This window comes from Lissotriton vulgaris, chromosome 12 (assembly GCF_964263255.1).
Source record: "Lissotriton vulgaris chromosome 12, aLisVul1.2, whole genome shotgun sequence".
NCBI classification, from domain to species: domain Eukaryota; kingdom Metazoa; phylum Chordata; class Amphibia; order Caudata; family Salamandridae; genus Lissotriton; species Lissotriton vulgaris.
In genome coordinates this window covers 197,251,106-197,278,500 of record NC_141700.1, presented here as the reverse complement: position 1 = coordinate 197,278,500, position 27,395 = coordinate 197,251,106, and positions in this window count along the sequence as shown.

Here is a 27,395-nt window from a genome sequence, read left to right as displayed (position 1 = left end):
AGCCTCCTCGAGCTTTGCTCAATGGACAGTAGTGTGATAGTTTCGGGTGATTTAAATGCAACTTTCGAGACACTTGCGACTCCCGATTGGCACTTCACTGATGATGAGAATAGCCTATGGGGAGTACCAAAATTGGAGCTCGACCCCTTTAATAAATGGACAGAGGTCATCATTCAGATCAACACTATCTGTTATGAAAGGGAACTTAGGGCCCTTAATGGCAGGACACCGCAGGATAGGATTGGGGCTTACAGGTTTAATAATGGGCACGGCTAAAGTAGGATTGTCTATATCCTCTGCAGCTTGAAAATTTGGCACACGATAAGTGATATGGTGGTTAAGGATCGCCTGTAGAGCGACCATAATCCCCTGTGTGTTACTCATGGATGGTGGGTGTCGGAGCAATCACAGGTGGGGGAGGTTCAATTTTGTTCCCCCGTATGCTGTCCTTACCAACAGCATGCGTCAGCTTAACCGGTCACACATAATTAAAAAAACGGAGGTTCTGGCAAACATTATTGAAGACCTTGACAGAACAGTGTTAGAGATCGAGCAAGTCCTGATTACCGGTGGTGATCTGGAGCGCGTGACACAGATACATGACATGTTTTTTACGCGCACAAGTACCCATTTTATTGAGCCCACTAGAACTAAGAAAGTAGCTGAATCCAAACCCCTGCGGTGGTATAATAACGAATATAGGCGGGCTAGAATTGCCCCTGGAAATGCTATCAGGGGTGAGTAATTGGACACTGTCCATGTAGCAAGACATGAATATAAAAAAGCTATCTGTGAAGCCAAGTGCCTATGGGACGAGCTTAGATGGCAGGATTTTGAAGAGGCTAGCTCGCAGAACAATACCAAATTATTCTGGAATATTATAAAGTGGGTCAGAGGGGGACAACCAGATCTGCCTCAAAATCCTGTTCCCAAGAAGGATGGGTTACATTTTTTAGACCCCAATATGCGTGTAACCCTTTAGAAAAGGAAATGGAAGATCTTAGCTATGACGTTTATATAGGTGAGGCTTTTAATGATAATGATGTTTTACTAGCACTTAGTGCATTGGCTGGAGGTAGAGCTCCGGGACCTGATGGTGTCCCCACGGATGTGTTCCTCTACGATAAAGTATGCTGGATTAGATACATTTTGCTGATGGAAAGTGCTACGGCCCAGGGCACCCCAATCCCGGTTTCCTCGAAAGGGGCGGAGATAATCCCAGTATACAAAAAAGGAGATAAAACTCAGCCACGAAACTAAAGACTATCAGTTTGATAGACACAATTCAAAAGGTTGTTGGGAGGAGGATCCTGAATAAAATTTTACAATGGATTGAAGGGAGTAGTATACTGTCCACCTTACAAGTGGGTTCCCGTAAATATACTAGCACCATAGATCAAGTCTTTCGATTTATCTTTCCATATTGGAAGACTGCAACATTGGGCAAAGGCAGCCTTTAGCTGCCTTTGTTGACCTACGTGCAGCTTTTGACCTTGTCCCCTGCTCCCGTTTGTGGGTGACGCTGAGGGAACTAGGTCTTTCTGATGAGATGTTAACTTTGGTAATGAGGCTGCACGAGGGAAACCACACTAGAATCCGATGGGGGCACAGGGTAGGGTAACCACCAAGTTTCCGGTTGAACGAGGGGTGGTGCAAGTTTGTACTATGGCACCAAAATTATTTTCTCTGTATATTAAAGGAATAGTGGACCGTTTGCTGTCAGTGAACACAGATGCCCCTACTCTTGCTGGTGGAAAATTTCAGATTTTAATGTTTGCGGATGACACATTAATTATCTCCAAGACCCCTAGTGGCCTCCAGTGAGCTTTAATAATTTTTGAAGATTTTTGTGCTGCTCGAGGCCTGGAAGTTAATGTGGCAAAAACAAAATGTATGGCTTTTAATCTGCACCAAAGTTTTAAAGGAAACATTTTCATGAATAATCAACCACTTGAATTGGTCAGGGTGTTTACCTATCTGGATATTCACCTAGAGAAGAATCTTAATTGGGACTGTCATATAGACATAGCTGCTCTAAAACATAGACAATCTACGGGAGCTTTAAGTTTGGACCACAGAAGGTCGCTAACAAAGCGAATTCGACAAGTCCTGCAAGTTTATCAATCAAAAGCTGTTAGCTCCACACTCTAAGGCGCTGAATTATGGGGTTTTGAGAAAGCAGCTTCCTTATCTCTGTAGAATCACTGACCTCCCGCAAAGCACTCCCCTGAAACCGCTTAGATATGATTTGGGTAGAAAAGCCATTACAGATGTTGCCAAACTGCGTCCGATTTTATATTGGTGCAGGTTGTGGACGACACCTGAACTCTCATCATATGCAACTGTTTTCTTGATGTAATAAAATCAGATGGCTTTTACAAAGTTGGCTGGTTAAGGGGTGTTAGAAATAGCCTGGTAGGTCTGGGTATGAAAATGTTATGGGAGAATACAACATAAGCCTCTTTTCCATCAAAAAATATTCTAAAAGAGAAGTATTGGGAATGGGCTGCTCATAATGTTTGGAGTAACACTGATTCATCTACTATGGCGAGAATCTTTTTAGAAACAAAACTTACCCCCAGATGTGAATCGTACTGGGATATCATCACCAGGCCGAGAGATAGGAAGCTGTATTTTCAACTTAGGGAAGGATCTTTAACTTTAAAATCTCTTACCTCCAGGTGGACCCCCACAAGTGATAACACCTGTCCTGCCTGCGGGAGTCATAACTAAACAGTCGGCCATTTGCTCTTCGCCTGTCCTGCCTATTCAATTCCTGGGCGAGTTTGGCTAACCCCAAGGTGCAAACTACTTGGTACAATCAGGAGTACTGAAGCTGAAAGGATTATGTGCACCAGCACTTTGCCATTTATTACCAAAGTGGTAACCAAGTACTCAGGATGGGCTTGGGTTATAAGGCGGAAAGCTAAAATCCGGATAATTTCCGGAGAGCAGTAATTTTAGTTTCCCTAGTCTGGCCACAGAATGTGATTGATCTGTCATTAAATTGTTCCTATTTGCTGCTGTTATGAATCTTTTTAATATAATAAAAACTGTCAATATGACATTTTTACCTTTTCCATTTGCATATATTTTAGTGTTTAATGAAGTCTTTTTAATTGTGTATAAACCAGTCGAGGAACTTTAATAACTGTGTATATATATATATGTAAATGTTGTTTGTTGTGTGCTTTTATGAGTATAACTCGAATAAAGCTACTTTGGATTGGATTGGATAATATTTTAAATGTTCCCCAATATTTCAATTGTGAAGCACTTATGAATATAATTGTTGTGATTATATTTACACATAGTTATAGTTAAAATAAAATAGAATAGACTCATAAACATCTAATCAAATAACATCTATTACTGATCACACATTGTGATAGATGCAATAAGCAAAGCTTATAATCAAATAACTTACATGTAAACTATGCAGCAACCTAACTACATGTTAAGCAAACATTTTTTAGTAGGCAATGGACCCTGAGTTACTGATTCCCCCAGCAACTTGTCATTTTTTCGGGAGCCCACAGGGTCCAACTCTTGATGGTCTGCATTTTCCCACCCAACAAAATTAAGAGTAACATCGGTATGAGATAGGACAAAGTCTTCTAGCAAGGCAAGATTCAAGAATGAATATGACAAGAGTCCCTCAAAGATGTTGGTTTTGGGACCAACATTGTTTTACTTGTCAGAGCTGAATTTCATATCCTCTGAGGTAGCTTTGATGAAAGGATGGATATGCTAACACAAGTGGATGATGGACGGAGCGCTGAAACTTTTTAGACACTCACCCAGTCACATATCTGGGTTGAATTCATAATCATTCTTTAGCTCACTTTGCCACCTCAGTTCAGACCCAGCTACATGCAAATCAATCTTCACCCTGTGCCGAATGGGAACAGTCCAGCCCGAACTGCCAAGCCAGGTCTATCCTGATCCGGAAAGAAGCATCCTGCTACTGGTTTCTGGGTAACAACCTTCATCAGCCAGGCTACCTTGAATCCAGTGGCAAAGTGAGCAAGGGACCCATGTCTGGGTATACCCAGGGTGGATATGCTGCCTTGATTCAGTCTAAGGCTTTACATTTTGGCTTAGGCCCTATTTTGGTTCTCAGAATTCTCTAGTAGGGTAATCCTGTAAGCCCTAGCTGCGTAGATTTCTACAAGACCAGATATCATTACCAATGTACCACTAAATCCATTAATAATAGGGCAAAAAGTGCCCATGCAGGATGCACCTTATTATCTTGGCCACTTCTGCAACCTCGCTGGGGAAGCCTCAATACATTTTCCTGGTTCTCTGGAGGTGAAAAAATTGAAATAAATAGGTCTACTTTTCTCCAAATGCTTTGAAACGTTCTTGTGGTTACTCTTGCAGCCCACATTTTCTGTGGGTACATTTCTATGCACAAGGCGTCTCTCCAGCCATGGCTCATGCACATTCCATACTTCAGTGTTAGTAGGGTCTACTTGGTGTCAGGATCCTATTGCTTTTTGTGATCCTGGAGGAGGCAAACAAGAGCTTAACCATCTCGCCATTAAAGAGCAAGTGGCTGAGACACTTCTTTCTGTCAGTCGGCCCTTCTTCATCTTCGGATGTATTATTCCTGGGTACAGAAATATTCTGAGTAGGTATTAGAGAGGTGCTACCTCTATCCTATATCTATATATAAAAGAAAGTGGCTACTTTCAACTACACCGATGATCTACAACTAATATTTACCATTGACAACTCACCAAAATCAGTCACTGAATTTCAGGTCAAAGTGTTGTACATCCGCGCCCAATTAGAGCGCGGGAAGCATAAAAAGCCCCGGCAATAACAAACATTCAGTGCTCTTTGCGGCTCGGAACATACCGGCTGAAGGAAATACCGACAGACTGCCAGGAAATAGGAGCAGGGAGGCCGATTACAGAACTAAAGGTAAGGACAATTGGAAACTAGGGTCCGCTTAAGTTTAATTAGCGACTTAGAAGCCCTAATGTAAACCGGGTTTTACTAACCAACAACCCTCATTCGCTTATTATATCCAATATAACAACTTGGTAATTTCCCCAATGATCGTGTAACACGAGATAACTTAAAAGTAAAAAGATTATGGGGGGCTTAAAACAGAACATGAAAGTAGGAATAGCATCAATACTTATGATTTATTCCATCTGATCTATGTTTTGTATTGTTCAATGCAGTACGGATCTTTTTTCCATAACGGAGCGCCTTGTAAGCAAATATCCAAGAAATTGTACCAGTCACCTTAATTTAAATGGTGAGTGATCCCTTTATAGCGAATAAAATAGGTACGAATAAGAGGGGGGTTCCTAAACAAATGAAACATTAATATGATACTAAATGGAATAATTATAATTCTCTAGGGTGATTGACGATACCCACAATTGAAAATACGGTGGCTCATCCTGGTAGTCCAATACCAAGCACATTTATGCTAAAAAACAGGTACTGAAGTTTTATAAAACCTTGATGAATACAATAAGTGACTTCCCTTTTTTAAGATACATAGGTGGAGGTGCACTTAGTATATATAGATAATTTTTTCTTCTTACTTAGGCATGAAACACAATCTGCCTTTATTATAGAATAAAACGTTTTTTCTTGATAAATCCATAATGTTGTGGCGAATAGAATACATAGCATTTATGTATTTATCCCATTCAGTGACATCACATACCAAACACAGAATCCTGAGACAGGCCCATGAATCTGAAGCCTACAGGATTCTGATAAGAATCAAACAGTGTCTGGTGGGGATATGCACTCCATCTGGCATAAGGTATGCATTTTGATGAGAATCCCATTAATATATTCTCAAGATGTTTGAAAGTGGGTTTAATAGCATTGGACTATATAGTCCAAGGGAAAGGTAAACATTATTAGTTTTGTTAAAGTGTAGTTATGCATATGAATAGTAATCAATGTGTTAGTATGAAGGGATGAGAAACATAGATCATCCAACTGTGTAGAATATGTCTATATAACAGCGTGCTTAAAAGTGAAAAAACAAGACCTTGTGTTAGAGAATGATGCCCTGTGAGAAAGAGATGTTAGAAAAAATTATGACAACATGATGTTTTAGGTCCTACAGTTTGGATTATCTAATGTTTTTAACTATGAGAAGTACCTTGAATCTGCACCAACGTAAGAATAGTAACTCTGTTTTTTTAAATCTATCCAGAATCAGTCCTGTTATGTTATGTTATGTTATGTTATACTATATTTTGTATAGCGTACGGCTACTCAGAGAGTGTCCCGACGCTTTGATTTGCACACCAATCTTATAACATAACAAGAAAAAAACAGAAAAAGACAGAAAAGGAACCAACAGAGCCCGGGAAACTAAGAAGTAAAAAGCCAGGTTTTGAGCCCCTTCCTAAAAGCCAACAAGTTAGAAGTGCTGCGCAGGGTCACTGGTAGCTTATTCCACAACTGGGGCGCCAACAGTCTAAAGGAGCGGCCTCCAATGCGTGCCCTCTTAACACGGGGCACTACGGCAAGAAACAAGGCTTCTGACCTCAGCGACCTGGCTGGATGGTAAAAGGTCAGCATTTTTTGGAGGTATTTCGCTCGGGAGGCGTGCAGGGCTTTATGTGCCAGAGTCAAGGTCTTAAACATTATCCGCTTCCGGACAGGAAGCCAGTGCAGTGCCTCCAAGAGGCCCGAGGCTCTAGCACGGCGAGATAGTCCAAAGATGGCCCGTGCTGCCGAATTCTGGACCACCTGTAACCGTTGAAGCAGATATTCTGGCAGGCCGAGATAGAGAACGTTGGAATAGTCAATTCTCGAGCCAATTATCGCCTGCACTGTGATCTTCCTGTGTTCCTCCGATAACAAAGGGAGGAACTTACGCAGCATCCGGAGCAAGCCAAAGCAGGTGCCCGTGAGGCCGATTATCTGTGAGTGCAGTGAGAGGCCGTTGTCGATCTTCATCCCAAGTTTTTTTGCCACCTGGGACGAACTTGCTGGTGGAACTGCACCCGAAAAAGAGGACCTCGGATTTGTCCGAGTTGCACTTGAGGCTGTTATGTTGGAACCACTGAAATACAGCCTCAAGGCAACCCTGGATCCTACCTCCATCGAAATCCGCACCCCTCTCACAGGTGAAGAGGAGCTGGGTGTCATCGGTGTAGGAAACGATCTGGGCCCCGAAAGACTCCGCCAGAGCCGCCAGAGGGGTCATGAAGATGTTAAATAGAGTTGGGCTCAATACTGAGCCCTGGGGAACTCCGACACCCAATGGCGACATCTCAGCGGAGCAAGCAGAAGCCCAGACCGTTTGTCGACGGCCTGCCAGGAAAGAACGAAACCACTGGAGCACCGTCCCCCTGAGACCAATCTCTGAGAGTCTTGCAAGAAGACCCTCATGGGGGACGGTGTCGAAGGCCGCCGACAGATCTAACATCACCAGCATCGCCCTGCCTCCCGAATCCAGCACCTCCTTAATCGCCTCCGAGACTTCCAGGAGAGCTGTTTCGGTGCTAAGATTGGTGCGAAAACCCGATTGAGTGGGGTGCAGTAGGTCATGGGACTCCAGGTAGTCGGCAAGCACCCTGTGCACATGCTTTTCAATGATCTTGGCGAAAGCAGGCAGGAGCGAGATAGGCCTGTAATTCGCCAGCACCTCCGCATCCAAACCAGGCTTTTTGAGCAGGGGGATAATCATCGCCTGCTTCCAAGACTGGGGAACCACACCCTGTACTAAAGAACAGTTCAGCAGGGGGTTCACATAAGGGTTAATAATAGCTGCCATTTTTGCCAAAAACTTGGCGGGGCAGGCATCCCGAGGAGAACCTGATTTAAGGCCAGCCATCAGATCGAATGAAGCGGTCATAGAAAGAGGCGGAAAGACTGCCAAGGACGCACCTGCACTAGGCAAGGTAACAGCGGCATTCTCCACCCGACAGGGCGCCCCAGGCTTCTGCACAGGGAAAGAGTCCTGGATCAATTGGATCTTAGAAGTAAAGAAGTCCGCGATCGCCCTGACCCAAGGCTCAGGAGGGGGAGTCTGAGTCGACGCATCGCGTGAGGTCGTAAACTCCCGCACAATAGCAAAGAGCTCCTTGCAGGAATTAGAGGCAGCTTCGATTTTTCTCGCGAAATAAGCCTTCTTCTCAGAAAGGATATCACGATGGTAAACTTTCGCCAAGGATCTATAAGCAAGTTTCGCTGTCGGGTCATATTTCACGCGCCATGCTCTTTCTGCTATCTTGCATTGTCGGCGAGAAGCCTTCTTCTCAGAAAGGATATCACGATGGTAAACTTTCGCCAAGGATCTATAAGCAAGTTTCGCTGTCGGGTCATATTTCACACGCCATGCTCTTTCTGCTATCTTGCATTGTCGGCGAGAAGCCGCCAACGCTTCCGTAAACCAAGGGGCGGATGCACCTTTGTCAGGTTTGCGCGGAGGCCTCACAGGAGCAAGATCATTTAACCTCTCTAGGAGCCAGGCCTGCAGCCGCTCAACATCCTCATCCAGATCCCCAGTCAAAGCGCAAGGATGATCCGCACAAGACTGCGCCAACAGTTCCGGAGTAACCCGGTGGAATGCCCTTAATCCCTGGAAAGCTTGCCGGGGGGCACCGGAAGACTTCCTGACTTCCGAAAGAAAGAATTTAATCAGCCTGTGATCAGACCAAAGCACCTGAATAGGAGCATGCATTTCTATAGGGGTTGTAGAAAAAATCAAGTCGAGGGTGTGTCCCTTCTCATGGGTCGGCCCAACGTGATAGGGTACCAGGCCCAGAGGGGCTGTGACGTCCAGCATTTTAATCGCGTCGGCGTCCATTTTAACGTCCATATGGACATTAAAGTCCCCGGCGACTATACAGTGCTCTGACGTAAGTAACAGAGATGAGGTAACCAACTGGAACTCTTCAAAGAAAGAGCCTGTGGCCCAGGAGGTCGGTAAACGAGGAGGCCTTTCACAGATTGGTGTGGTGAAAGAACCATAGAAAAGGCAAGGGATTCGCAATCCTTAATCACCTCAGAGGGAATGATAGTACAGGTGACACTTTTATCTACTATCAATGCCACCCCACCTCCACGCCCCTTCAGTCTATCCTGCCTGTAGATGTTATAATCAGGCGGGATGGCTGTGGCAATATCTGGGTTGGATGACTCGCCGAGCCACGTCTCGTGAGCATCAGAAACAGTGGTTTTTCTGACTCCAACAGGTCAAAAATATCCAGAGCAATCCGGCCGAGAGATCTTGTGTTAAGCAGTAAGCCCAGATGCTTGACGCTGACAGCCGCCTTCTGCGGTGCATCAGCCAGATGTTTCTGCGGGCGCCAACCACAATCAGGGCAGCGACTCTTACCCTTGTAACGCGCAGGGAATACCGTACAGCAGGAGCCATTGATCTGTTGCCAAGAGCGTAACTCCGAACCCGAGTAATGAAGCATGATGCTCAAATGCACAAACAGAGTGCAAACAAAAGCCCAGTCCTGCCCGTCGCCTCGGAAGCCTCCGGGACGCTGACGGGCGCAGACGGGCAGGACTCTGGCACGACTCCGGCACAGCGAGGCACTACCGCTGCGCGATACCGCTGCGCGATACCGCTGCGCTCCTGAGGGAGCTATAAGTAGGCGTCCCTCTGGCAGTACAGAGCGCTAGAGCGCTCGCAGCTGGCGTCCCCTCCGCCTCGGCACCACTCCAATATGGCGCCCAAAGTCCCCTCCACCACCCGTGAACCAAATCCGCCCAACCGGCGGTGCGGGAGCCAATTAGTGTGCAAGTAAGGGGCCAGCGTTAAGAACAAGGGCTAAGAGAACACAAACAAAACTAAATATTAAAAGGTGGCGTTTAAAATAAGCAGCGCGATGTCAGCGCGATGTCCAGCGTGATATGGTGTGCAAAATGAAATCAACACACCCACTGGAAAGATCGCCTTAAGTAGGCGTCCCTCTGGCAGTACAGAGCGCTAGAGCGCTCGTAGCTGGCGTCCCCTCCGCCTCGGCACCACTCCAATATGGCGCCCAAAGTCCCCTCCACCACCCGTGAACCAAATCCGCCCAACCGGCGGTGCGGGAGCCAATTAGTGTGCAAGTAAGGGGCCAGCGTTAAGAACAAGGGCTAAGAGAACACAAACAAAACTAAATATCAAAAGGTGGCGTTTAAAATAAGCAGCGCGATGTCAGCGCGATGTCCAGCGCGATATGGTGTGCAAAATGAAATCAACACACCCACTGGAAAGATCGCCTTAAGTAGGCGTCCCTCTGGCAGTACAGAGCGCTAGAGCGCTCGCAGCTGGCGTCCCCTCCGCCTCTGCACCACTCCAATATGGCGCCGAAAGTCCCCTCCACCACCTGTGAACCAAATCCGCCCAACCGGCGGTGCGGGAGCCAATTAGTGTGCAAGTAAGGGGCCAGCGTTAAGAACAAGGGCTAAGAGAACACAAACAAAACTAAATATCAAAAGGTGGCGTTTAAAATAAGCAGCGCGATGTCAGCGCGATGTCCATCGCGATATGGTGTGCAAAATGAAGAAGGTAGACTAACAGAATACCGAAACGCCGCGTCGACTTGTTGATTCTTTGTGTTTTTAAGTCAATTTTTATAAAATGTATAACATGTGTTTTTTTAAGATTGTAATAATGTATAATGATTAATTGTTTTTTGAATTGTAATAAATCCAAAACAGAGGTTTACCAAACTTATGGTGTGAAAAACATCTCTTTTTAATTGTGTTATTCATTAAATACAGCAGATTCTGAATATGACGAATTTAGTTGAACATATCGTCAAAAACTAGGTCTTCCTCTAGCACTGGGCAACTGTCAAAACACAGTAACATTTGTATACAAAATTAACTTTTGTTTAGTTGAAACATACTGTTAGAAGTTGTAGTTGACACTTTGTAACTTTACCTTTCTCGCCTTATTGATGGCATGCTGTTCATTGAATAATATGCTCACTATAGTGTGCACTTAATAGGATTGGACACACCTTCATTCTGTCCTTCTTGTGGGGACACCCCTGTCCTTTTTTGACAATGTCAGAATATATACACATAATTACCTAAAGGACTGGAGGGTCTCTTAACCTCGAAACACAGGAAACCAACATTTCACAATCACTAGACCACACAGTAGACTTTTGCCTTCACAGACTCACGTGTTGGTTATGGGTGCACTTCCTAGTGAGATAAGACAGAGATAGTATTTAAGGCCAAAACAATATGAATCAAACACCTATCAACTCATCATTTAGGTAATGTTGCCCTCCTCTTCGCTCAGAGTGCACCACCTTATTGCATTCTCCCACTGTTTTGCTTTTGCTCTTGTTGGTTCCATCATGATTAGGGCTTCCTCCTTTCTGTCCTTTTTTAATTGATGTGTTTGTTTTTATGTTTGATATCCTTCTTTCCTTCTTTGCTCTGATGCAGATAGGTTTCATGCCACCCTGTTATCTTTGCCTTGTATTGAGGGTGGTCAAGTGGACGACGAAGTCAGATTCAACCTCTCCTAATTCTGCACCCACTTTGACAGGTACATGGTATTCAGTGAACTTATCTGGTTCTATGGTCCTTGAAGTTTATTAGCCACCAATGCCGACGTGAAATCCGCCATCTTTGGAGTTCAGCTACTAACCTGAGACAAATCCATCAGAGGGAGATTCCATTCCAGTGTTTCTCTTTTACCATTTCCCGGTTGTCACTGATTTTGTCCTGCAAGTGTTTGGTTACACAAATATGTCCTTACTGGGATTCAGACACCAGACAAATTGCCAGAGCCTCCGTCAGTTGCAATCTATCTATAATAGAGCACTTAGAGATGACCTGCTAAGAAAGGGTCTATTTGTGAATGTGTTTAAAGCACATGTTACAGAAACTTCACTCTCCGTGAACAGTATTATCAATGAATCTACCTGAAATGCTTGCAACCTACTTCCATTTAATACAGTATCATTAACATTTGCAGAGAATCGTTATTTGCTACAGTCTGTTTAGCTCATTGCTCAGTATCTTGGGTCTTACTCTTTGGTTAGATGGACACTTGAACATGAGGATTCTGGAATAATAGGAGCATTCAGTGGGCCTTTACAATCGAAAATGGAGAATTTGCCAGTGATTTGAGACTTTTTTTTACTATATCCTGCCTACTTTTACACCCTATACCTAACTCCCTTTGATGCACTTCCTGTTTGTTGCAATAAAAAAAAAAATCAAACATAATCTTTATTCGGATACGATTATCCATAAAAGCACAATTCATCACCACCAGCAGGAAAAATACAGTACGAATAAAGAAACATATAGATCCACATTAAAATCCAATGCAAATACAGTTCTACAGCAATAAGTTTACGAATAAAATAATGAAAATAACAATAAGAATGACGTTTGAAAACAGCTGGACGGACGTTCAAAATCAGCAACGTATTGTTAATGAAGTGCGATGAATGTAGCAGCATTAACAGCATAGTGTAAATATAATTGATTGTAGCCGCCCATTCCTGACCATGCCATTAGTAACAGCAGCATAATGAGATAAAGTGCTTTGTTTATGGGCATTATCACAAATGAAGTAAAAAAAAGTGACATTTAAAAAACAGTTAGACAGGCATACAGAATCAGCAACGTATTGTAAATAAAGTGCAATAAGTGTGGCAACATTAACAACATAGTGCAAATATAATTGATTATAGCCGCCCTTTCCTGGTCATTCCAATAGTAACAGCAGCATAATTAAATAAAGTGCTTTCTTTAGGGGCAGTGTTAGCAGCATTAACATAGGATTAATTTATATGTAGACCGTCATCCCGATAAAATATAAACAAAAGAAAAAATAATCAGACTTTTGACAGTGACGTCATGTGAAAATTTGATGTCAAAAGTTGTAAACAGTAACCAGAGCATATCACAAATATAATTAATTATATCTAGCTCATACATCTGAAGAAGTTATATCTTGAATCAAGTTCATCAAAAAGACGAAAATAGATATATTTCACTGAACATTATTAAGTGCATTTGTCACGTTAAAAGTCGCTCATGCAGGCACGTGAGCGTACTTCTGCTTGTAAAAATGTGCTTACACAGCAAATCAATTCATCACTTCCAAGCTGTAAAATTTCAAGGTGTGCTGATTTAAAATCAAGAATGGCCGATGCTTTAAAATACGGAATCAAGTACTGTTTGGTGTATTTTACATAAAACCTACAAAAGAATAAAAAGTGTGTCACCGTTTGTTTGCTACCAATACCGCACGGGCAACACATCTGCTCAAGGTTATTATTAAATCCCAATGGGAAACAAAGTGAATTTTTTATACTGCCATCCCTAAGGCAGAAGAATAAACTCCTTTTCCATCGCCACATACTCTTCAAGAGGTATTTGCGTGGCATATGTTGTTGGATGGCCGGTGCCTCCAAAAAGGGCATGTATCAAACAACCGATGGTGTTAAACGCTTGTTAGTGTATCTTTCTTTGTTATACAAATCATACAGCACCCCCCTGAGTGATTTTTTGCTTGTACCCTCCAGGGCTAAGGGATGTGAGAAAATGTGTTCCAGCTTCACACTAGCTAGGCTTTTCCTGACTGCAGAAAGCCAAGGTATGGAACCGCCCTTGTTGCACTTAGGGCAATCTACGATTATCTCTCTTGTTAAGATTGCTGCTAGCACAAATTCAGTTCACTACGATACGTAAGTTGGGGAAGAAATTTGGGCCCCCAAAATTTTTCTACGAATTCTATTTTCTTCCATTTGGATCCTGCTGCAGTTTGTGGATCCCTAAACTTCCGCGTCATTTTTGGCCGTTGGAATACATTGCAGTTTATAAATCTTCGTTATGGGTAAGACCACCTCTGCTTGATTTGGCTGTCGAAGGCTCAGAATAGGATTGATCGATTTTGAGAATTTACTTCTGCTATGGGCCACATGAGCTTGCCAGGATCCTGTCTCTTAGAAAACTAGGCCCAAGTAGGGAAAAGTGCTTGTGCGTGTTAGGGATTCGCTACCAGAAGTTATAAAATTAATGCAATGTTTTTTCGGACCACAAGTCATAATATATGATTTCTTAAAATTGGTGCAAAGCTCTAAGTCGGCCATAAAGGCCACAAAACCCGTAACTAGAGTGCACAGTGCATTGGGGGTTCAGCCCATGAGGACCGCATCGTCTGCGTATAAAAGCGCGGGGAGTAGTTTGCCGTTAATTTTGGGGACGTCATTGGTCAATTTTGACAGGGTATTGTGTAATTCGTTTATATAAAGTATAAAAAGTAGAGGGGCAAGAACACATTCCTGTCTAACCCTCTACCAATAACGATACCACCTAAGAATTCCCCATCATTACTAATCTTCACCTGGGCCTTTAAATCCTTGTGCAAGTGTGCCAAAAAATAAACCAAAGCCTCGTCCAACACCTAATTTAAAAGGACCGCCATGTAAACAATCCTAGAAGCCATGCACACAAAATGAGTAACTTCCTTTTCCATCACAATTGTCTTTGGCTCTCTGAAAACCACACATCTATTTAGATGAGGTATCCTCCCTCTGTTAGGGCCAAGTAATGGTTTTCCCTCTGCTGGGTTAGGAAACAAAGAGTCTGGTAGAGCCCTGGGAATGAATTAAAGTAGATCCTGCCAGCACTATTTAGCATCTCATAGTCAGATCAGTCCCATTTAGCATCTCAAATGCAAACGTGGTAATGTAAAAGCTGTCTTTTGTTCTGCTAACTGGTCCTGCAACACTCTAAATTGTCTAATCCCTGCTAAGTAGCAAGGTGTTGACAATAACCATGACTTTCTGAGCACAGAGGCTAGGCTATTGTCCTCTGGGGAGCAGGGTTGTTAACTCAAGACAAGAATGTGTATTGGGATTCAGTGGTACAATGGGTGACACAACTGGATGTAAGACAGGTTTGGCTCATTAAGCACAAGTACAGTTTAATAAAGTTATCTTTCCACTAAAGTTTTCAAACGTCTGATTTCTTTATTGGGTTTTTAAAACTACCTGAAAAATATCTTTGAATGGTGCTGCTAGTGTTTTCCAAGGCAAAAATGGAAATTAAGGGTTTTCATGTACATAGGTCAGTTTGGAGAATCCAGTTAAACATAAACAGAGAAAACAGCTTTTGAATATTTAGTCCTTGTGAGGGTATGCTATTCCAACTGTATGCCATTTTCTTCTAAATATTTAGCACTTAGCTTGTGGGGGTAAAATCATATATTAGGGATTTCTTAAACACATATTAAAAATAGGATTTCTTACACAGCAAAAACACTGTTCCTTTCAAATTGCAGCCCAGCTAGAGAGCATTGGTGTTCCTGTCAACCATCCATTTTTTCATGGAGGTGGGCAGAGTGAATATAGATTGCAGTCCACATATAATACTTAACATCCATGCCATTGGTGAATTTTCACTGGTATCTACTATGGCTGTACAAGAAAGACAAATAAGCCAACTAAGTAAATCCAATGAACAGTACATGTTTTGAGGGGAGGCACAGACACTATACTACAGTTTAGCAGTGGTATAGCACACAGAGTCCTGAAGGTCAACAAAACCAGAGTGTTAATCAATAGGGGCACCGAAAATAAATTATGTCCTTTCTTACATTGTTACAATAGCTTTTAACCATGTCTGGAGCATAAATGCCACCTTGCACATAGTTGAAAGGGGGATTTTGCTCTCAATAGAAAGGATGTTGACCCTGCAGCAACATCTATGCATAATGTCAGAAGCAGTGTGCTCATGTGATGAAATCCTGTACAGTGTTTGATGGTTTCCTTTTGGTGTTTGGTCCTGGGTCATTCTTCATGTCAAAACCTTGACTCAGAGATCACAAGAGTGTCCATTCTGAAGCACACGCAAAAGCCATCTAAAAATTTTACTTGGCCATGCAGTGCACATTGGTCAACTCCTTCTTTTCTCCTGTTGATCATCAAGGCTCCTAGTTATTTTGTCTTAAGAATTACCTTTCAGAACAAGTACGTTTAGGCAAAGTAGGCCATGATCAAAAATTGGAAGTGCTTCAACTAGCCCAAGTTGTCAGTCGCTTACAACAGTATTTAGGCATTTGCCTCCACCATTCATGACCATGTGGAGTTGCTCGTAATGCAAAATCAGGGTTATCAGTCTAATGTAAACAAGATTGAAGGAAAGGAGTGGTGCACTTCTCTGAAATGCATTGTTCAATGCATTTGCCCACTGCCATTGGCAAACATTGTGTCTTTGAACACCGATTATCAACCAAGCATTATTAACACATCAGTGAACCAGGTAGGCTGAGGGTCTCTACATTGATTCTTATATCAACTTTCCCCTTTGGTATTCTGTTAGATAATGTTGATTTATGGGGGACCCTGGAGTTGTTTTTACCCCAATTATACAAGGCGCTCCCTCTATTGGTGTCACGTTTTCAAAGGAGGGCCAATGGTAGTGAATGCCATGATATTCTCATTATTGACTGATCTGCAGTTTACGTTTTCCCTTTACCCCTCCTCCATAAAGTAATGAGGAAGATTTAGAGGGATCCAATTTCACCGATTCCAGTTGATCAGTTCAGGCTATGTTATCCATGTTTGACTCATTTCAGAAGTGTGTCAGTGACCAAGCATATTCACCTGACCCTTTCTCCTTTCAAACTACCCAACTTTTCTCTTCCTTTTGTATACATCACGCACCTATGGGTATTGGCCTGGAGAATGAAAGAAGGAGACATGCACCAAGGGTAGTGGTAGGTGGTTTTCTGTATCTTTAAAGGGAGCCAGGATGTCTTGAATAGCTGCCATCTATAATTGCCATTGGATCCGTTTCATGTTAAGGTTGGGGTTTGTTAATGGCTTCCTTCCCAGTTATGGTCCCTTGATATTTGTTTAATTCTTTCGAGATAATTTAATGAATAATTTGGCACTTCTTTCTTGCATTGAAAGTGAGCAGTCATCATATCCTTTCAAGTGCCCAGGGGTTCTTTGGTTAGTATTGAGCCACTGTCACCACTGTAGGAATACACTCAACAGATGGTGGATGCTCCAGCCATCAGTGATCATGTGACACTTACTTTTGGTACTTTGGAGTCCTCAATTCATTCCTTTTTGGTTCCCCGAGTGATCCCACTAGAGAGCCTATAAGCAAAACGTTCTTCCCTTTTTCTGTGTGGGCAATATCTTATTGCAGACTGTTTTCTGCTTGCTATGTCTTAATTATGTAACAAATAAGTAAGCAAATCGAAGAGATACTAGCCGAATAACATGCAATCTTCATTATACATATTCTGCGCAACCCTAGTCAGGGTCCAATGCTATCCTCCTTTGGAGTGCTTCCCCCACCTAGAGATCAGATGTGTGTGTAGAAGGATTAAAGGAGAGAGAGGTAGGGTTTTAAGAAAGGTAGAAGACCGTAAGGCAGGCAGTGCTTAATTTGTGCTGGTGTTTTCCGGGTGAGGAATCAAAAGACACACAATTGATGGACGGAATGTGTAACAAAACAAATCATTCACCCCCAGTCAAGAGATCTTGGTTAAATCCATCATTCTTTTGCTCCCCATGCCACCCCAGCTTAGACCTGGCCCAGACCCGGGTGTTTTCTGGTGCAGGGCACCAGCATTTAATTCCTAGCATTTATTTCTGACAGTCCACAACATGGTGATTCTGTCTGTCTATTTTCAGAAGAAAAGATTAATTCAGAGATTTAATATATACTAAAAAAGAATCATAGAAGCACATCCAAGCCATTGGTACTCACATTTGGCATTACTGACAGGGGCAAGGGGTGGTGCATGCTCCAACAGCCTCCTAAGTGACACGTTTGGCCCCTGGCACTTATATTTGTACAACATTAGGACTGAAGGCAGGAGTACATTGGCAAGTGAAGTCACTAAAAAGCTTTTCTGTTAATAAAGTGTTAGAAACAAATGTGCCTGTTCTGTTCAGTAATGCATTTTGATTATGTAATGAAGACATGGCTTGACTTGAGGCAATGAGGATTACTGCTCAAAATTAGTACATTGTCGTTTTTCAGAATGTTTAAAAAAGGTGTAAAAGTGTTAAAACCTATTCAGCCTTACAATACACGTGCATACTGATTCGAATACCTACTGGGCTGCAGCAAAATCACACTGTTGTTAAACAGCAAGTAAAGGTCACATTGTTAATGAAAGGGAGACAAAAGTCAAAGTATTAACATTTTGTTTGCAACAGATTTTATTGCCCATGAGAGGAGTTTAGCCTGTAAAATAGTTGCCTGCAGATGACATAAAGGTATTTATCCATTTCTGAGGATTACTAGGCAAAAGATGGGCAGATAGCATGGCAGGGCGACTACATCAAGCATAAGTAATAATTCATGCCATTAGAACTTGGGTTTGAGAAACCCCAACTTTGCCCAAGATGGAGCATTTTTATGTTCTCATTCTTTAGTTTGATGTTATTTTGGATGTGTATTTCTTTAATAACACCACTTTTCTTATACCGAGAAAATGCCACATCTCCTCTCCATGCTGTTTTGGTGACCTGCGCCCACTGTCCATTTTTTTTTCTTTAAAGCAATTCTGGGGCAGATTTATCAAGATGTCACACAATGCAGCTCAGTACTACACCTTATTTCCCTGCGTTGTATGACCAGGAGAGAGCAGAAATGATCCATATTCAACATTATATAATGCATTTCTGTCCTCTCCTTGTGCTGGCATGAAATGTGCTTCCTATCACTAGTGCAGGCACCCTTGCATTATGGTGCAAGGGTGCCTGTGCTGCTGGCAGGATTGCTTTTGTTCAAGAAGGGAAACATTCTCACATAACTAAAAATCCTTTGAGGCTTTTTTCCTTTTGCTAAGTGTGCTGCAGAATTCAGCACATGTTAACAGGGAAAATAACAAGGAAAAATCAAGATATTTCTCCTCGTTATGTCTCCTCTGGGAAGGCATAGCATTTGGATGCATTCCCAGGTCGACCACTCAAGGTACATCTAGAAATGCGCCAACATCCATGGGTGGATGCGTGGGAAAACCCACACCCCACCAGTTAAATGCATACTGGAGCACAGTAACACTGCATTTCATTACTCCAGGCTCACTGATGCACACAGAGCCACGCAAGGAGGCCTTGCATGGCTTGGTAAATCTCATTCTAGGTTTTACATCAGCCTGCAGCCCCTTGTGTGGCACAAGGGCAACAAAAAACCTTTGATAAATATGACCCTCATTTCATACCAGACACTGAAGTCCAGGTAAGATAGCCTCTAACCAAGGAGTCATGGCTGACTTTTCCATTGGCAAGATGGTGGTATCTTACTGTGAGAAAAGCTTTTTTTCAATATAAAAGACGAAAAAGCAAATAAAAGGAACAAACTTTATAAATGAGAGGTCACCTTCATGAGAAACACACACTTTTTTCCAGCATGGTGGAGGGTTCCCAAAATAATAATAATACATTCATTCATATATTTTTTCCTTTCTACTCTAAATGCCACACTGCTGCTCTTATCATATTCAACGTACAACTCTTTATTAATGCTGTTAGCCTCTCTTTACTAACTGGTTGAATGCTTCTCTCCATTTTCTGATACTGATTAATTATTCAAATGATTTTTAGGTTGAGCCTACACAGCACACATGACTGTTTTGGAGACATGCTGTATTCACTATGTGGGCCTTCTTTATGCCTCTCGCTGCTCGTTGGTTAAGAGGAGCTTCACTCACAAAAGCTTGCTTCCATGTGGTTTCATTGTGTTATATGTCCCACCTTCCTGTGTTTTGCTCCTCCTCCAGGAGTACTGGCCTATTATGGATATCCTTTAGATGTACTGTATTTTCCTTCGTGTTTGGGCCCTTTTAATGCTGCAGAGTAATTGTGTTTTCAGAAGGTTCCACCACCCGCCCAGCTTGCTGGTTGCCTGTTCCAAACTCCCCCTGTTGCAGCTTGTGTTAAAATACTTCCACTGTCATCTCTTAATGGTGACAAAAACCTCCTGTCTTGTTTTTAAGTTCATCCACAGTTAGTGGGGCTCGGGCTTGCAGCCAATCACGTAGGAGGAAAAAAACGGTGTTAAAGACAGTGAAGTTGTAAGGCCTTTTTTTATTCGTGGTAGGGGTTCTTGTCATATGGTTGTCTAAAAGCGCTCAACACAGACTGTCACAGGGGTCCAAGGGGCGCCTTCCCAGACACTGTGGTCCTAATGTGCGAGCCGGAATATATATTTTATATATATATATATTAATAGTGGGACCCTCTTTGAGCTATTGTCTCCAAAGATGTACACCCAGGTTACATATAATTTTGGAAACTGAACGTATAAATGCTGTCCCATGTTCCAAATAAGTTGTGCCACACTAATAGACAGCACCTTATCCATTTGCTCTCCATTTGGCAGGCCTACTGGAACACAGTGCCCACACCCTCCTCCCTGGGACAGATAGGACCACCTGTCCTCTGCAATTCCTACAAATTACTCAGGTAAACACCATGTTAAAATACGTTACTCTTCTCTCCCTTGGTTTAAAATGTGCAAAATACCCCACCCTCCAATCACAAAGCCCTCACGTAGGGGATGATCCTGCTTTCCTTCTATATGTTTTACAGAATACGAATTGAGTCACACACAAATTAAGGTTGCAAGAACGTTCTCATTTACTGTTCAGGAACCCTGCAAAGCACTGTCCTCACCGTTTGAAAATACTTTTACAGTAAGTAGACTGATGCAATGAATATTTAGACTTAATTCTAGGGTACCCCCCCCCGCTATCTTTATCATCCCAACGCAAAGTCATAGAAACACTGTTAACCTTGCCGCCAAACAAAACAACGATAAAATTTAAGTCTGTTATTTTCATTTTCCTGTATTCGTGAAGGTTCAACCCTGACTGTTCGACATTGGAAGGAAAATATATATTCCTGCTCGCACATTAGGACCACAGTGTCTGGGAAGGCGCCCCTTGGACCCCCGTTGCTTTAACACTCGCTTAAAAAGCGACGTATCAAAACTTTAAAAGGTAACTTAATGTTTGAGTTCGTGCTACAAAGGTTTTTTAAGTTAGTGGCCTTCTTACCAAGGGGCTTAGTCGGACCCTAAGTGCCCCACCTTCCTTTTCTCAACAAATGGCCAAGTCTGATTCAGTTGTCAGAACTAATAATAAACCTTTAATATACAATTAGCCCTTTCCCTATCCGGACCTTTCTCCTAATGTGCTTTCTCCTCTCTTCTCTGTTCTTCTTTTCCCGGTCTTCGGTTTGCCATGTAAATCCTATGTACAAACACAGGCTTAGCAAGTTCCTTATGCCTTATGTATATGATTGCCAACTGCACAATGGAATCTTTTGCTCCAAATGTAAATAGCCCAAAGGAATCACTCCCTGCAACTGTAAATAATGTATATATATTTGTACATATCCCTGCGTATACATATAGGCCCCTACCTATAGATCTTTTGTGGGCTGATATTTTGAACTATGTATGCTCAAGCTCCATGTCTATTTTGTGGTGTTTTTAAACTGTTTATTATTGTACATACTGTTTGAATGGGTGTTGATTTTTGTACATAATAAAAAAAATTGATGGAATGTATATGTTTTTACCGACAGCCCTGAAGAAGTCCCAGCTTGGGACGAAACGCGTCGGCTGTTTGTTTTACTGAAAACTGAAAATAAAGATTATCAGAAGATTAACAACATCTCTTTGAGAAATAATTCATCCTTGTGCTTAATACCATTTGCACTTATTGTCTTGTCCTTTGTGGTGCACCTTTGCGGTTGTTTTATTTGCACTGTGATTCCCTAGGGAATAGGCATAGTAATGATGGGTGCCATCCAGTGTGCACACAATTCCCTTCATTTAACTTAAGGGCCTAGAATATTACGGGGAGAAAGGTAGTCAGGTGCTGACATTAGGAAGGGTCCATCGTTGTATTTTTGTTACTTTCGACCTCCAGATGAGCATCTTGTGACCGGAATTGCACCGCTGCAGTGTTGTGGTGCCATGCCGTGCCCAGAGTCACTGAGACAGTAATGAGGGGATCAGAATGCGCCACACCTCCCACCGTGGTGGTTCTGGGTGCCGCAACCATGGAGAACTTCTTGTAGGCATGGTTGGGATCCTACTCCTCCCATCTGCATGACAGTGGGCTACTTGAGGGAAAAGTGCAAGGTTGACCCTCTGTGGAACTACAGTGCTCCCAGGGAGTTTGTCACCCACTCCACAAGGATGTGTCCTCTAACAGTCTAACAGCTCCCACACCCACAACTCCACAGGGATGCACCCACAGCTCCGCTAGGCTGTATCCTCTGCAAAACTCCATAGGGCCGCTCCCACCACAGATACTGCACCCACAGCTTTGCAGGATTTCCCCCATTGTGCACTAGTGCCCTGTGGTTAGAAGAGAACTGCTCTCCCTTCATGCACAATTCCATGAGCTTAGGGAATCCCTCCATCAGGCCCTGGCTGCACCCACAGCTCTGCAGGGCTAGAGTTCCCCTCAAGCAAGTTAAACATTCACTGCTCTCCTCTCGTAAAGATCTCATGCTCGCAGCTTCACAGAGCAAGAGTACCCTTAATGCAGGCACTGCTCCCACGCTCCACTGGAATATAGTACCCCGGAGGCAGATCCTATAGTCCCTGTTCTGTGGGGCTTGAAAATCCCCCTGTATGCCTGCCTGCACTGCTTTGTTTGGATAGAATTCCCCTCCTGAAGTTCATGTTCTCATGACCTGAGGGGCTGAAGTGCACTGTCTGCAGATCTCACATCCAATGATTCACTGGGCTAGATTACCCCTCCCACAGACCCCATATCTAGCGGTCCACGGGGCTAGAATATTGACTCTGGAAGCCCCTCCCCCATTGATCCATTTTAATGGAACATTCCTTCCACTAGCTCTGCACCTACTACTCTTCATAGCTATCCTCTCCCACACATACTGCACCCACTACTTTGTGAGGCCAGAGTAGCCCCCAGGGGCTGTGCGGGGCAAGAATACTAATACCACAGGCTCTGCAGCCATTTTTTGCCAAGCGACCCTATTCCACATGCCACCAACTAATCGGTGAGTCTAAAGGAGCCTTCCAGCGAGTCCTGGCCTCCCTACTCTGGTGATAGAATGTCCTCCTTGTAAACCTGCATCTATTTCTACACTGGGCTGGTGTAACCTTCCCAAATACAAAGACACCAGTGTTCCAAGGGGGCTCTTCCATCCTGTACCGACTGCTCTGCAGAGCTGTCTGCTCCTGCAGGCCTCACATCCATTGGCTGCCTCTCCTACAGACCATATACCCACTGCTTCATGAAGTTGGAGTGCCCTTTCCTGAGGCTGCACCCCCACTTCTCTGTGGGACTACACCCACTGCCCCGAAATGCTGCTCCCTTCCAAATGCTCTGGATACACTGCTCCAAAGGGCTTGCGAACCCTTCGGGCAGGCTCTAAACCCATTGTTCTATGGGGATGCCCCTCCTGCAGTCAATGTACCCACTGCTCCATAGGGCTAGGGTACCCCTCAGTCAGGGGCCATACTCTCTTCTCTGCGGCGCTCGTTTACCACTTCTGCAGCCCTGACACTCTCTGCTGTGCGTGACTTGAGTAGCCTCCTGCATCCCCTATTCACCAGATCTACAGGGCTAGAGTACCCTTTCTGGGTATTGACTGCGACTGATCCAAAGTGGGCGAATAATGCCTCAGCAGGCCCGCACCCACTGCTCAATTTCTCGACCGTAATCCTCCCACATTCCTTGCACCCGCTACTCCTCGAATCTGTCTCCTCCCATAGACCCAGCATCCATTGCTCTGTGAGACTAAAGTACCATTACCGCCCCACACCCAGTGCTCTGCAGAGCTGCCCTCTCCCGCTATCCTACTGTTTCACGGGGCTACAATACCCGTCACACAACCTCTTCGCACACTGCTCTGTGAGGTGAGAGTATCCTTCCTTCAAACCCCACACACCACTCCACAGGACTTGACTATCTTAAGTTGTTTTTACTTTTTTTTTTTTGTATAGTGCAGAACACAGCCGGACCAAACCTAACACATTTTCATTTTGTAGAGAAACATTACAAAAAACATTAAGACAATACAAATCTGAACTCTAATGTTTCCCTTGTCTATGCATGAATAAGGAACCCTGGATAGATTTTTTCATACTCCTCTTTATCCAGTAGTAAGTCAGGTGTATAAGTCCCGAAAGGGAATAAGTCCCAGAGCACATAGCAAAAGCCTGGTGTAGCTGAACTACTCTCTCATGTACCATGGAAACTTGTTGCCTTTTATAATACATATTTACAAAGCCATGGTGGACAGCACACTTTTCGATAGTTCACCTTAAGTCAATACTTTTTACTTTATTTGTAAGATCTGCCCTATAATCAGCATCGAATGTGGTGGAGGTATAAGTGCAGGAGAGTGGCAAAGCAGGGATGGCATTGGTCTTAATGAAGGACAGAAAATTGGCCTCCCATCTGCTTGGTTTGTATAAAAAAACGGATACTTTTTTAGGTGAATGTGTCATTGACACCCTTGTGCATCTGCTGCACTATTGAAAGCTATGCCTCTGGTGCTGGAAGGGATTTTTGTTTCATTGTGAAATCTAAAAAATGATGATAAGGGACTGGTCATGCAGAGTGGCCTGTGGGTCAGTGAAGTTGCAGTTAGCATATTGTGTTCAAATGCAAGCAGAGGCGGCTCTAGGCTCATGGTGGCCCTGGGCAGGGAGCATAGGTAGGGGGCCCCGGAAGAGGAGGTCCGGGTGGGGCGGATTTCCCCCCAGAGCTCAGAAAGGTGTTTGGAAGTGGAACAGAGCCGGAGGCCGCTAAATCCCTGCCAGGGGCCACCACGCAAATATGTATCCATCCTTAGAGGATTATTATATTAAGGATTTATATTGGTGTGGTGGCCCCTGGGGTTTGGTGGCCCTGTGCAGGTGCACAGCTTGCACATGCCTAAGGCCGGCCCTGATGCAAGTCTGGATATGGAGCGGTTGGGTCTGCCACTGTACCACAGGCATGTGCTCCCCCTTTGAATGTTGACAACCCCATCGTTGCTACTCCTCGTAGGGGCCTTGAGACCTCGTGATTGTTAGCCCCTGCCATTCTACTGGCCTGCACCCCCTAATCCAAGCTTCCCTAATGAGTAGCTCACGAGCTATTGCTAGCAGTCGAGCTACCCATAAATAGCTCTTTCTCATCCAGCCCTACTGAAACCTATTAGAACCTTTTGCTTGGTTGCATTAATATATGTATACCAACATTTAAAAGTGTATATTCGAGATGTATATGTATGTATTTTAATAACTCATAAGAGAATGTTTGAACCAAAATGGTTGAATTTCCAAAATATATTTATGGTAGAGGCATTCCACATTGACAACATCTGTTTTACACAAGCACTGGGAAGAGTGCCTGATGAACTGAGGTGATCACTGCTAGTAATCTTGTATATTGCGGTAACTAATGTAATCTCTATTATGGTCATTATCACAACACTGATAATTATAATAATAGTAGACTGTGATGATTTCCATTAAACCTAATTAGTTCTTTTTACAGAAAAGGTTGGAGACCCTAATCCCTGGCTCTGAACTGCCAGAACATCTGCTGCATGGAGTGGACGACTTCTATTGGCTCCTCGCTCCTGCCTCTGCCCTGCAGGAGTAGGACTGCCTCATTACCTCTTAAAATTTCAAAAAGAATTTAATTGCAAATAGTAGCCGTACATACATCTTAGGCAGAGAGTGGTTAACTACTGCCAGACTGAGAGTTTGTAGGAGTAATCTTTGCATTTTTGTGAACATAAATATTAAAAATGTGCATGTTAGATCAAACTAGACTAGTTAATAGGAGAGAAGCACTGACGTCCATGACTAAACACTTATGAGGTCACAAGAGCTAGGCCTATTGTCTATGCCAGTGCTTGTTATTCGTGGAGCTAAAGACAGAACCTTCGCGTGACAAAGAGCGTTGATAAGAACTTGTGCCATTTAATTCTGTATCAATAAGGGCATGTCGGTGGCTCGGCATTTTTTTCTGATGAAAAGGAAACAATGGCCCTGGCAGGTTCATCTGTGCATGCTCACTTTGTCTCAGCAGGACCAGCGCCTGACTCTGGTTGTCCGGGAAACGGAACAGATGCCATCAGCTCAGGCAGAATGTGCATAGTGCGTTTTCACTCAAGATAACGTCATCTTATTGTATAAACAAGGAAAGATTATAGAAAGCAAAACTAAAAACTACTACTTATGAAGCAATTGAATTTCCATGCTGCTGTGATAGAAAATAAATTGTTACATATTACCCTGCAGAAAGAACATACAGTGAACCAATAGAAATGCATATCCCACGGTGAGGTGTGTACCTTTAAAAATGTACTATAGAATCTACGTAAAGAGCGCATTAACTCTCTACAGATCCTAAGGAGCACTTAAATGCACCAAGCACTCTTTTTTATGTGGTTATCCAAGAAACGTCAAAAATTAATAACCGTAATCAGGGTCGGACTGGGATAGAAAATTAGACCCTTGGCACCAACATAAAAGCGGCACCCATTCGTGAATTAAATCGCTAAAAATGCGGTGCATTTCTGCAAATTAAGGCAGTTTTGACTTGTAAAGACAAGCTATTTAAGTCTTTGAGAGGTATGGAAGACTGCATGGATTTGATTGCTACAGTCAACGTTTGTTTTAATATCGAGGAAATCAACAGTAAAACCTGTCCACCAGAAAATAAAACTGGCACAAAAACTGCAAAAAGACGACCCACATACTGACCTGTCAAACCAGCCCATTGGGAATTGCCCTATTGCTCTATTGACCAGTCCGACCCTGATCAATCTCCCTGTTGCTTGCCCACTTCAAGTTTTACTATGAAGCAAAATGTGGGATTTACCACTTTACTAGGAATGTATAAGTAAATTAAATGTTTCAATCAGGTGTCGTGCATTTTTGCCATGTTTGAAGGAGTGATCGCAAACACTTTGGCACTGGTTAGCAGTGGTAAAGTGCACCAAGACCTAATGCCAACAAAAACAAATTTCAGCAACAGGAGGCGAGTAGCCAAACATTTGAAGGAAGACCACCCTAAGAGCTGTGTGGCCTAATAACTAAGGTCCAAAATAATTTATATTGTTATTTTGTTGTTCACCAATTATTCTCTGCTATGCAGCAATACAAAGCAACTTATAAGGGCAAGATAAAACTGCAAGCTGCACAAAGACAGGGGATTGAGGTGCTAGGAGCTTCGGGTCATCATGAATGAATTAAATATTGATGTAGTACAATGAATACTCTACCAGGGGAGCCAGGCTCTTGAAGGAAAAGCAGCAGAGAAAGCTATGCAAATAGCCAGTTCCTGTTTTTTTTTCAGAAAGGTAATTCGATTTATATCTTATCTCAGGAGGAAGCAGGTTCCAAAGCTTAGATGAAGAGTAATCGAAGGATAAGCCCCCCAGGCAAGCCATTTT